This window comes from Xenopus laevis, chromosome 3L, assembly GCF_017654675.1.
Source record: "Xenopus laevis strain J_2021 chromosome 3L, Xenopus_laevis_v10.1, whole genome shotgun sequence".
Lineage (NCBI taxonomy): Eukaryota > Metazoa > Chordata > Amphibia > Anura > Pipidae > Xenopus > Xenopus laevis.
The window spans coordinates 30,674,557-30,685,094 of NC_054375.1; the positions used below are offsets into that span (position 1 = coordinate 30,674,557).

Consider the following 10,538-nt stretch of genomic DNA (forward strand, 5'->3'; position numbering starts at 1 on the left):
GTATCTCAGTTTATTCTGTTTATTCACTGGTTACTGTTTTGCACCTTTTTCATTAAATTTTAACTTTTTAATGGCATCCAAACTCCGCTCTCCTATATATGGTTATACACCGGGTTATCGATCTGTCCTCAGTGACAGAACGTGACACTATGGTTTTGTTGCTATATTGTTCTGATACCTATTTCTTTAAGGATAATGGATGCCTGGACAGAAATGGATTAGTTTTTTTTACAGTTTAGAGAGTAAAGTAATAATTTATTTTGGCTTCCTCTAATTAAAATAACCTATGAAGCACGTTGTATGCCTGACAAATTTGATAAAATATGGAAGAAATGGCTCGATGCTTATCCCCTGCAGCCAGAAGTGTAACTAACCCAGATGTTGGACTTCACCATCATATATGTATGTATAGGTATTGTTACCCATCACATTACTCTGCCTCCAGTGGGTTTTAGACAAAGTTGGATACATTCTATCAAGAGTCAGATAACATCTGTATAAGAGTATCCTGTAATATTCCATGATTTACATTTTTGAAAAGGTTATCATTGACAGTTAAACATTTTCACCAATGGAAGAGCGGTATTGTTTTTCATATGTATTTATTCATATGTATGTAGTGCATAGACGTATTTTTATATAAATTGGTCTTCCAGATTTCTTGCTGTGTCCAGCAAATATATACAATTTTAGAATAAAACTATATCTCTGACCAGCTTTGGAGGTGGCGTTCTTCAGTCTTTTGGAATACCTTAGGGGGACAAAAATATAATGGCCACGCACAAATTTAGACAATGAATGCATGCATGTTAAAGTTTCTTTCAAGGAAATATACTGTGTGTAATCTACAGATATGGAATCTGTTATAGAGAATGTTTGGGACTTGGGGTTATTTAAAGGATCTTTTCCTAATTTGGATCTTAATACCTTGTTTGCTAAAATCATTTAAACATTATTTAAACCCAATAGGATTGCTTTGCCTCCAATAAGGATTAATTATATCTTATTTGGGGAAAAAGTACAAGGTACTGTTTTATTATTACAGAGAAAAAGGAAATAATGCGTACAAATTTGAATTGCTTTATTAAAAATGGAGTTAACAGGAGATGACCTTTCTGAATAACGGATTTCCAGAAGACCAATGTGTTGAGAAACTGTGGAAACTATACATGTAAAACTGTGCATACATGATATTTAAAACTCAAGCAAAAAAAAACAAAACACAACTCAATAGTCACATAACTAGACCTAATCTATTGCTTTTCTTGATAAAATGCCATACATCTTTGCTACAAACTGGTATGATGTGAGCATTTTTCTGCATGTCTGTGTAATCTTGTTGTTATAACAAGTTTATATGAAGGATTTGTTGGTCATTTTCTTTGCTTATAAAGTAATAATTCAGTCAATTAGGCAAATAAATGGAGGTGAGTGGAATTGGCTTTGCTGGACCAGAAATAATTTGAGGGCAGTTATGAAAGTATCCAATTTATCTGACATCAAAGTAAACTTGTAGGCAGAAATAAATGGAGCAAATACCATATGATTTAACTGTAAGCAAACCCTTACCGTTTCTTAAAATATTAAGTATTTGCAAAGGGTTTTAGTCTTTTTCATTTACAAATACAACCATACCTGTTTTTGCTGTAATCATGTAAAAATATATGTAGTGCCCTGCCGTTGGTTTTCCATGTACAACAACCTAATAGTAAACTATGGGGTCTATTTACTAAAATTTGGATTTCCTTTTTTTTTCAAATTGTATTTTTCTCTAAAAAATCCTAATTTTTTTAAAAATTCTACTGAAAATTAAAAAAATTTGAGATTTATTATGTGTACAAACCACTATACACTCCAATACAAAACCTCTCCAAGTAAAAACAGTCAAGATCCATAGAAGTCAATGGGAGCTGCTTTGATCCTATAGGACCGTTTTTTTTTTTTAACCATTCAGACTTGTGGAGACCTATTTATCAAAGGTCGTATTTTAGTGTTTTTCGTGGTTTTTGAAACCACGACTAAACTCACTATGAATGACATTCATTAAAAGATCTGAATAAAAAAAGCATGAATGGAATATAATGCTCTAAAAAATGTGAATACCGCAAAAACCTCTAAAAATTCTCAGCGCAGCTCCCTTTGACTTCTATAGGACCTCGACAACTTTTACCTGGCAGAGTTTTGTATTCGTTCTTATGGTTTTTACACTTGATAAATCTTTAGCTTTCAGGATTTTTTTAAAAAAAAATAGGAAAACCGCAATTTTTTAGAGATTGGGGAAAAAAAATCTAAATTCCATTGTTAGTAAATGGGCCCCTCTGATTTTTTTTTTACTTCTAATTGTCTGAAAAACTCATGTTTTTAGAGGCATTAAAGATATTCAGGGTTTTTTCATTTTTTTTTCTGTTCATACTTTTTATATTTGGTCCTTTTAATAACCTTCGTGGCATTTGTATTTTTAGAGTTTAATCATGGTTTTAAAAACCTCCAATACCACTAAAATTCGGCCATTTGTAGATGGTTCTTGGTATGTAGTAAATTGCCAGCATCATTATTTCACAACCTTGTGCTATTTCCTATTTTACCAAAACTGGAAACCAACAACCCAAAGTACCACTTTGTGACCACCATGTTAAAACGGGAGTCAAAGTACTCATTAATCGAGAAATTCATTAATAGAGAAATACTCAAACATGTCTCAAACAGGTTAGAAAGGAATGGAAACCACAAAGTTGAAATCATTTAGAGGTCACATAGTAAGTTAGGTTGAAAAAAGACACGCGTCCATCAAGTTCAACCTTTTAAGTCTATATATGTATGACCTGCAGGTAATCTGGATCACCAGAGGAAGCCAAAAAATCCAATTTGAATCCTCTCCAATTTGCCCCAGGAAAAAAAAAAATTCCTTCCTGACTCCAACATGGTCTCTTTATATACCCTTCCATAGAAGGTGGAAAGAGAGACCGGCAAAGTACAATACAATGAAAAGATTGGGACTAATTATTAATTCTGACACAGGAAGATGAAGTCTTCCTACTGCAAACAATAATAAATAAAGTATGTGCTAATATACTGCAGCACATTGCTTCTATTTTCAGTCTTACATACATAAGTTGTGTTGCTCATTGATTGACCTCTGCGTAGCTATATTAGGAAACCACCAAATGGACTTGACTTATTCTTATTAAAAATACAGATGGCGGATTGCTATAATATAAAACCGCACACAGGATGCACCACAGGACATAAGGCAGCATTCATTTTCCAGGAAAAAGGTGTGATAATTCTCTTTTTCAGTAGAGAGGCATGTGGAGAGCTTTTTGTGCCAAATATCTAGATATAATCTGCTTTATTTGCATCTACACGATTAGTGTTGGGTGAAGTGAAAGCTAACTATATCTATATAAACAATAATATGATATTGGTGATAAAATGTAATTCATTATACTTTGTCCAATTATGTTCTGGAGGAAATACAACAGCCTGGCCTGTTTGTGATCCGTTGTCTTAATGTTTCTTTGAAGCTGCTATAGATACTAGAATCTCAAATTCCTTATACACAATAGTGTTCTAGTATGAAATTCCGTATACGTCAGATCCACCAAACTTGGTCCTAATTATGATCGATACAGCCCAAAATGCCAGCTCTCCAGTAAGGATCAAACCATGAACATTAACCTAATTACAAGTATGGGGCATATCCTGACATAAGGTTCATAGTAGTCTTATGGGCAGATTTATTAAGGATCGAGTTGTGTTTTCCACAAAAATTAAACGTTTTTGAGCTTTTTCTTTTGGTCAAAAATAAAAGTTTCAGTTAAAAAAAGTTTCATGTAGGAATCAATGGCAGAGGTCCCTTGAACCATTTGAAGATGTTGATAGCCTTCATGATTTTAAATCTTTTGTTTTGTCCAAAAACTCAAATGATTCAAGCGATTTGAGTGCCTTTTTTTGCCAGAAAGTCGATTAATTCGGGCTTTGCAACTCGAACTCAACGAATCGAGTTTTATCCATTTGAGTTTCTTCTTAAATAAGAAATATTTTGAGTTGTGAGTTTATTCGAGGTATAAGAAAACTCTAAGGTGCAGATTTATCAAGGGTCGAATTTGGAAGTGCAAAAAACTTCGAAATTCGACTATTGAATAGGGTAGTCCGACATTTGAAGTCGAAGGATTTTTAAAATCGTATGATCGAAACGAACGATTCGATCGATTTAATCGACCCATCGTCCAATTTTACCAAAAATCCTTCGATTTCTCAAAACTTGCCCAAACACTCAAGATATGTTATAGGAGGTCCCCCATAGGCTAAACAGCAATTTGGCAGGTTTAAGATGGTTAAGTGTCGAAGTCAAACTTTTTTAAAGAGACAGTACTTCGATTTTCGAAGTCAAAGTTTTTCACTTTGAATGGAAGTCGAATTTAGCCTATCCGATGGTCAAAGTACCCAAAAAATACTTCGACCTTTGATAAATCTGCCCCTAAAAGTCAGAACACTGTTGTAAGCACACCTGACCCTCTCATATAACTGCACCTTCCCCATGCTCACACCTCTCACTTTCTTCTGCTGTAGTTTCCCTAATCGATGGGGACTGGGCCCCAGGTTCAGTGGCAGATGGCAGGCCACCTTCAGCAATTTGCCGCCCTATGCCCATGCATTTGTGGCCTGCCCACAAAGCTGGCCTGATTTCATATCCCATTTTTCACTTGACATTTTTAATGAGCTTAGGGTTGTTTGTAAATACAATCGCTATTCAAACTAGTATCTATTTTTCCCCTTCTATTTTCTGCATTGTTAGTTCTAACAATTGAAAAAAATGCAGCAGAAGTCAGCTGACGCATTAGGTAATATATTGTAGGAAATGAAGTCTTGACTGGAGGAGAGCTGGCTTCTGCATCATTATTTCACTTATCAGAACCAGCAGTTCAGAAACGAATAGGCACATTTACAAATGTGTTAAAAACCACTGGCCACACATAATGGGAAGGTGCTTTTATCATATCTTCTTTCTTTAGGAAACATTTTCTTTTTGGCTTCCCATTCCCTTTATTGTCAATCATTATGGTTACAATGCATCCATGGATCAAACTACAGCTAAATGATATAAAAAACAATTGATAAAAACTTATAGTGTTCCTTTTATTGCATACAACTGCCTGTTCCAAGCTGAATATACAAGAGGTTTATAGTTAATAAGGAAAAGTGTGATAGCAGCACTTGGCATTTAACTAAAAATCATATTGTTACGCTTTGCTTCTATCACGAAGCCAAATTCTAGTGTAATTGTTTTTCTTTTTAATATAATGAATAATAGTGTTTTTTTTAATGCCACACTGATTAATTTACAGTGCATGCTGTATTGTGTTCCTTTTTATTAATTATGGCACACACTGCATTTCATTACAGGTATAAGCCTGATTATAAATGCATGCTCTAAGCTGCTAAGCACATGTAATGTATTAGGGCAATAGACTTAACCTTATAAATGGAGTTTTGTTGTTTGACTTTTATTGCCAATGACTAATAAATGATGGCAAGCGCCAGCGCTGCCCACTGTTCTTTCTGAATTTATTAAGGAAAAAAAAAACAAAAGTAAATTAGATACATTTTAGAGCTGTTAAAACTCACTGAACAAAATTCATTAGTAGCAGGGTACAACACTTATCATAATTTTAAGTTCATTAAACACAATAAAAATGCAAAGACTACGATAATTGATGTAAGTGCCACATCCCTGTAACGAATGTAATAGATTTAGCCTTTTTATTACATTACCTGTTGTGTAAAGGATATTAAGAACTCGGTTATTATAAAAAATGCTGCTTTCCAAAAAAATATTAAGCTTATTTAGCTGGTTATTATTATCCCTTCCGGTATATTAAGCCACAGTTAAATCATATTTTTCAAAATTCTTTTGCAGTAAAAAGTCTGACTCCATAATATATTATAGATAAGGATGGGTAATTTTCTGGTAATTGTCTCTCTTCTTTTGAAGACTTTCTTTGACAAAATATCTCTTGGTGATTGTGATTATTTTGAAATAAGTTCTGACTAATTTGAAAATTAATGACTGGAAAATTAAGAATGCCCTTATTAAGAGACTGTGAAGTCTTTCAGCAGACTTCACGGCCGAAAATATCCGAACAGATTTTTAGCCAAAAGTATATGACACAATTACACAAAATGACGCAATCACAGTGGGAACAGTGACTTCTGTATTTGTCTGTAATCTAAACTGACCCAAGAACAATCCATAGGGTAATTACATTTTTATAAGGGATTAGGGGCGAACAAAAATCACGGTGCAGCAAAACATCACCATTTTTAAAACTGTTGATGATTCAAACGTGTACCTGTTTAAAAAAAAAAATGTTTTGAATATTTTTAAACAGGATTTCCTTTTTCTCTGTAATAATAAATCGGTACCTGGTACTTGATCCAAACTAAGATATAATTAAACCTTATTGGAAGCAATACTCGTTTTTTGGCTTTATTTAATGTTTAAATGATTTTCTAGTAGATTTAAGATATGAAGATCCAAACTACGGAAAGATCTGTTATCCAGAATAACCCAGGTCTTGAGCATTCCTGATAACCGGTCCCAAGGGTTTATGTACATAAAGAGGTCATGAAGGCACGATTTTTCACAGTGTCCATTTTGACGCAGAAAACCCGAAAAATTGGCAGTTAAAAAAGACTAGGGGGGCGATTCAGTAACTTCGAGTGAAGGATTCGAAGTAAAAAAACTTTGAATTTCGAAGTGTTTTCTGGGCTACTTCGACCATCGAATGGGCGACTTCGACTTCGAATCGAAGGATTCAAACGAAAAATCGTTCGACTATTCGACCATTCAATAGTCGAAGTACTGTCTCTTTAAGAAAAAACTTCGACCCCCTAGTTCGCCATCTAAAAGCTACCGAACTCAATGTTAGCCTATGGGGAAGGTCCCCATAGGCTTTCCTAAGTTTTTTTGATCGAAGGATATTCCTTCGATCGTTGGATTTAAATCCTTCGAATTGAACGGAATAATCCTTCGACCGCTCGATCGAACTATTTGCGCTAAAATCCTTCGATTTCGATAATTGAAGTCGAAGGATTTTAATTCCCATTCGAATATCGAGGGTTAATTAACCCTCGATATTTGACCCTTGGTGAATTGGCCCCTAGATGTTTTCGCGATTGATTATGCCCCAAAGCTGTTCCGAGTCCGAAAATACTCCATCTAAAACCTGCCGAATTCATGTAAAGGTAATTGGCAGATGTCCCCTTAACCATTTGAAGATGTTTAAACCCTCACGAAATTTTTGGAGTTTTCAGGGTTTTGTGGTTTTCAAGTGTCAAACTAAAAAACTTTTTTTCCCAATCTGATTTTTTCCGATTTTTTTTATGATAAATAAGGGCAAATTGTGGATTCTAGTTTGGTCTTACTTTTTTTTATTAAAAAAATCTGAAAAATTCAGAGTTTGATAAATAACCCCCTAAATTTGCCCAGGAGCAGTAATCCATAGCAACCAATCAGCAGGTAGCATTTACTTGTCACCTGTTTAAAAGGAAACATCTTATTGGTTGTTATGGGTTGCTACTCCTGGGCAAACTGAGTGACTTTTATTACATATGGTGGATGCCCTGATATGGATCTAGCAGGTAGTAAAACTATTATTGATTTGTGTTTTAAAAGTCCTTACAATCTTTCTTTCCCCATTAATCTTCTAATAATAGGTATTTTAAGCAAGACCAACTGATTTGAATAATCAATCTATTCTATAATTTATTTCTCACTACAGATATAAAAAAATACAATATCAATGGATCGGTTGTTAAAGAATGTTTTATCATGAAACTGAGAATTCATTCATATGAAAGCAAAATATTGTTGCCTGCAGCTCAGCAACTGAAGTACGCCGCATCCAGTGCAATTATAAGCACATTGTCTTTTGTAATATCTATTGATCTTTCAGTGTTTGCAGCTCCTAGTTTGTCTATTTTTAAGTTTATTCTGAAAAGTAGCCTAATAAAAAAAAAAAATAATTACAGCAGCATTTAAAAAGTGTCTCTGCAATACTTCTTTAGAAATCGTCTCTGCCAGAGCACATTTTTCTTAATTATTGTTAACTGCGCAAGTGATTAGCAGACAGACACAGAGAGAGAGAGTATATGAAGGGTGTTTAGGGGGCAGATTTATGAAGACAAAATCTTCTATATAGTAGGGTCTCTTGGTAGTATAATGGTTACTCACCACATCAAGGAAGTGGCCCAGGTACACCGCCCTGGGCCCTCAGCGCAAGGGGCGGATAAACCGAAATCTCGAATAGAAGCAGGCACTCAAGGGCAAAAACTTCCACCAGGCAGATGTTCCAAAAGTGAAAAAGTTTATTGTGTCAAAACAGCCTGACACGTTTCGTGTTCCAAACACTTAATCATAGGCCTTTTATCAAGGGTCAAGATTTATCAAGGGTCGAATTTCTAAGTACAAAAAACTTCGAAATTCGACTATCGAATTAAAAAACTTTGAATTCGAATATCGAATTTGAAGTTTTTTCAACAAACTTGAGAATCCTGCGGTCGAATAAAAATCATTCGATAAAACGATTAAATTGTTAGAATCGAACGCTTAAATTGTTCGAATCAAACGATTCTAACAATTTTAGCGATCGATCAAAGGATTTTCCTTCGACCTCGAAAGACTTAGAAAATGGTTGTAGAAGGTCCCCATAGGCTAACATAGCACTTCGGCAGGTTTAATTTGGCGAAGTATTGAAGTCAAAGTTTTTTTAAAGAGACGGCACTTCGATTATCGAATGGTCGAATATTCGAACGATTTTTACTTCGAACCGCAGTCGAAGTAAATTCAAAGTCGTAGTATCCTATTTGATGGTCGAAGTATCCAAAAAATTACTTTGAATTTCGAATTTTTTTAGTTCAAAAATTCCCTCGAATTCACTTTGACCCATAGTAATTCTGCCCCTGGATGTGTACAGAGAGAATTAAAGGCAACAATTGATACATGTAGCTACATGTAATATCAGTAGATTACTCCACAATCCCACTACCTACCTACTTGGAGTCCTGTCCATAAAGATGCCATAAACATCTGTCTAGCCTAATTATTAGGTACAATAAGAATGTAAAATTTGGAGTTAGGGTTAAGGGAAGTGGGTGCAATAGCCCCCCCCCCCAGAAAAGATTTAAATGAAATATGGGTACAGATATGGGATTCGTTATCCAGAAAGCTCTAAAGGCCATATCCCATGGAGTCCACTTTAATCAAGTAATTCTACGTTTTTATAATAATAAAACCGCACCTTGTACTTTATCCCAATTAAGATATAATTTAATACTTACTGGAAGCAAAACAATCCTATTGAGTTTAATTAATGTTTAGATGATTTTTTAGTAGACTTAAGGCAGGAGTCCCTTTTTTACCTGTGAACCACATTCAAATGTAAAAAGAGTTGGGGAACAACACAAACATAAAAAAAGTCCCTTGCAGTGCCAAATAAGGGCTGTGATTGGCCATTTGGTAGCCCCTATGTGGACTGCCAACCTACAGGAGACTCTACTTGGCAGTATACTTGGTTTTTATACAATTATAGAATTGCATTGTATATAGAGAATGCTTTTGTAATTACTGCAATTTAGCAGTGAGCTCTTGTACATAAGTGATCTAATATTTAGGATGTATCCATTTATGTGTTGAAATTAATTGCAGGTCAATGATTCCCCTACCTTGCATCCTTGGCTGATGGTAGATGGAAAAAAATCATCTTTGGGAAGAGAGATTGTTGGCAATGGTTCTTCTGCTGGATCAGTAAACTGTTAAGGTAAATACAGTATATTTGTCAGAAGAACTCTGACATTGCTGGTTTTGCAGATACACAGTATAAAAAGTTTATGAATAAATGAGTTCCATCTGTGATACATTAGTACAGGTATGGGACCTGTTATCCAGAATGCTTGGGACCTGGGGTCTTCTGGATAAAGGATCTTTCTGTAATTTGGATCTTTATACCTTAAGTCTAATAGAAAATCATGTAAACATTAAATAAACCCAATAAACTGGGATTAATTATATCTGAGTTGGGATCAAGTACAAGCTACTGTTTTATTATTACAGAGAAATAGGAAATCATTTTTAAAACTTTTGATTATTTGAATAAAATGGAGTTTATGGGAGAACGCCTTTCTGTAATTCGGATAACGGATCCCATACCTGTACTATATAACTAAATAAAGTTCTTACTGTAAAACCACCAAAAATTTGCATGCCCTCAGTTTGCTTGAGTTATGTTTATTCTAATAAACTGTTGAGACCTCTAGATGTTTTTTTTTTCCTATAGCAACCAGGGAAGTATTAGGTTTGTCAGCAGTAAGAAAAGGAAAGCAAAGATCTATTAGTTTGTAATGGGCAACTGCACAGGAGTAGTTGAATTCCTTTCTTAGTAAATAAGTCCCACTTGTGAGCCTTTCATGTGCAAATCTCTTTATTGATCCTGGAGAAATACTTAAAAGATAAGGAAAGTCTAAAATGGAATAAGGCT

At 34.6% G+C, this 10,538-nt stretch overlaps 1 long non-coding RNA gene across 1 annotated transcript in view; it reads left to right on the forward strand.

Moving 5' to 3' along the window:
* LOC121401155 overlaps positions 1–9,752 on the forward strand; it is a 79,292-nt gene extending 69,540 nt beyond the window's left edge. Inside the window, exon 2 of the long non-coding RNA XR_005966149.1 lies at positions 9,710–9,752. This is a non-coding gene — a long non-coding RNA (uncharacterized LOC121401155). The remainder of the gene's footprint in view (positions 1–9,709) is intronic.
* Positions 9,753–10,538: the final 786 nt, after the last annotated feature.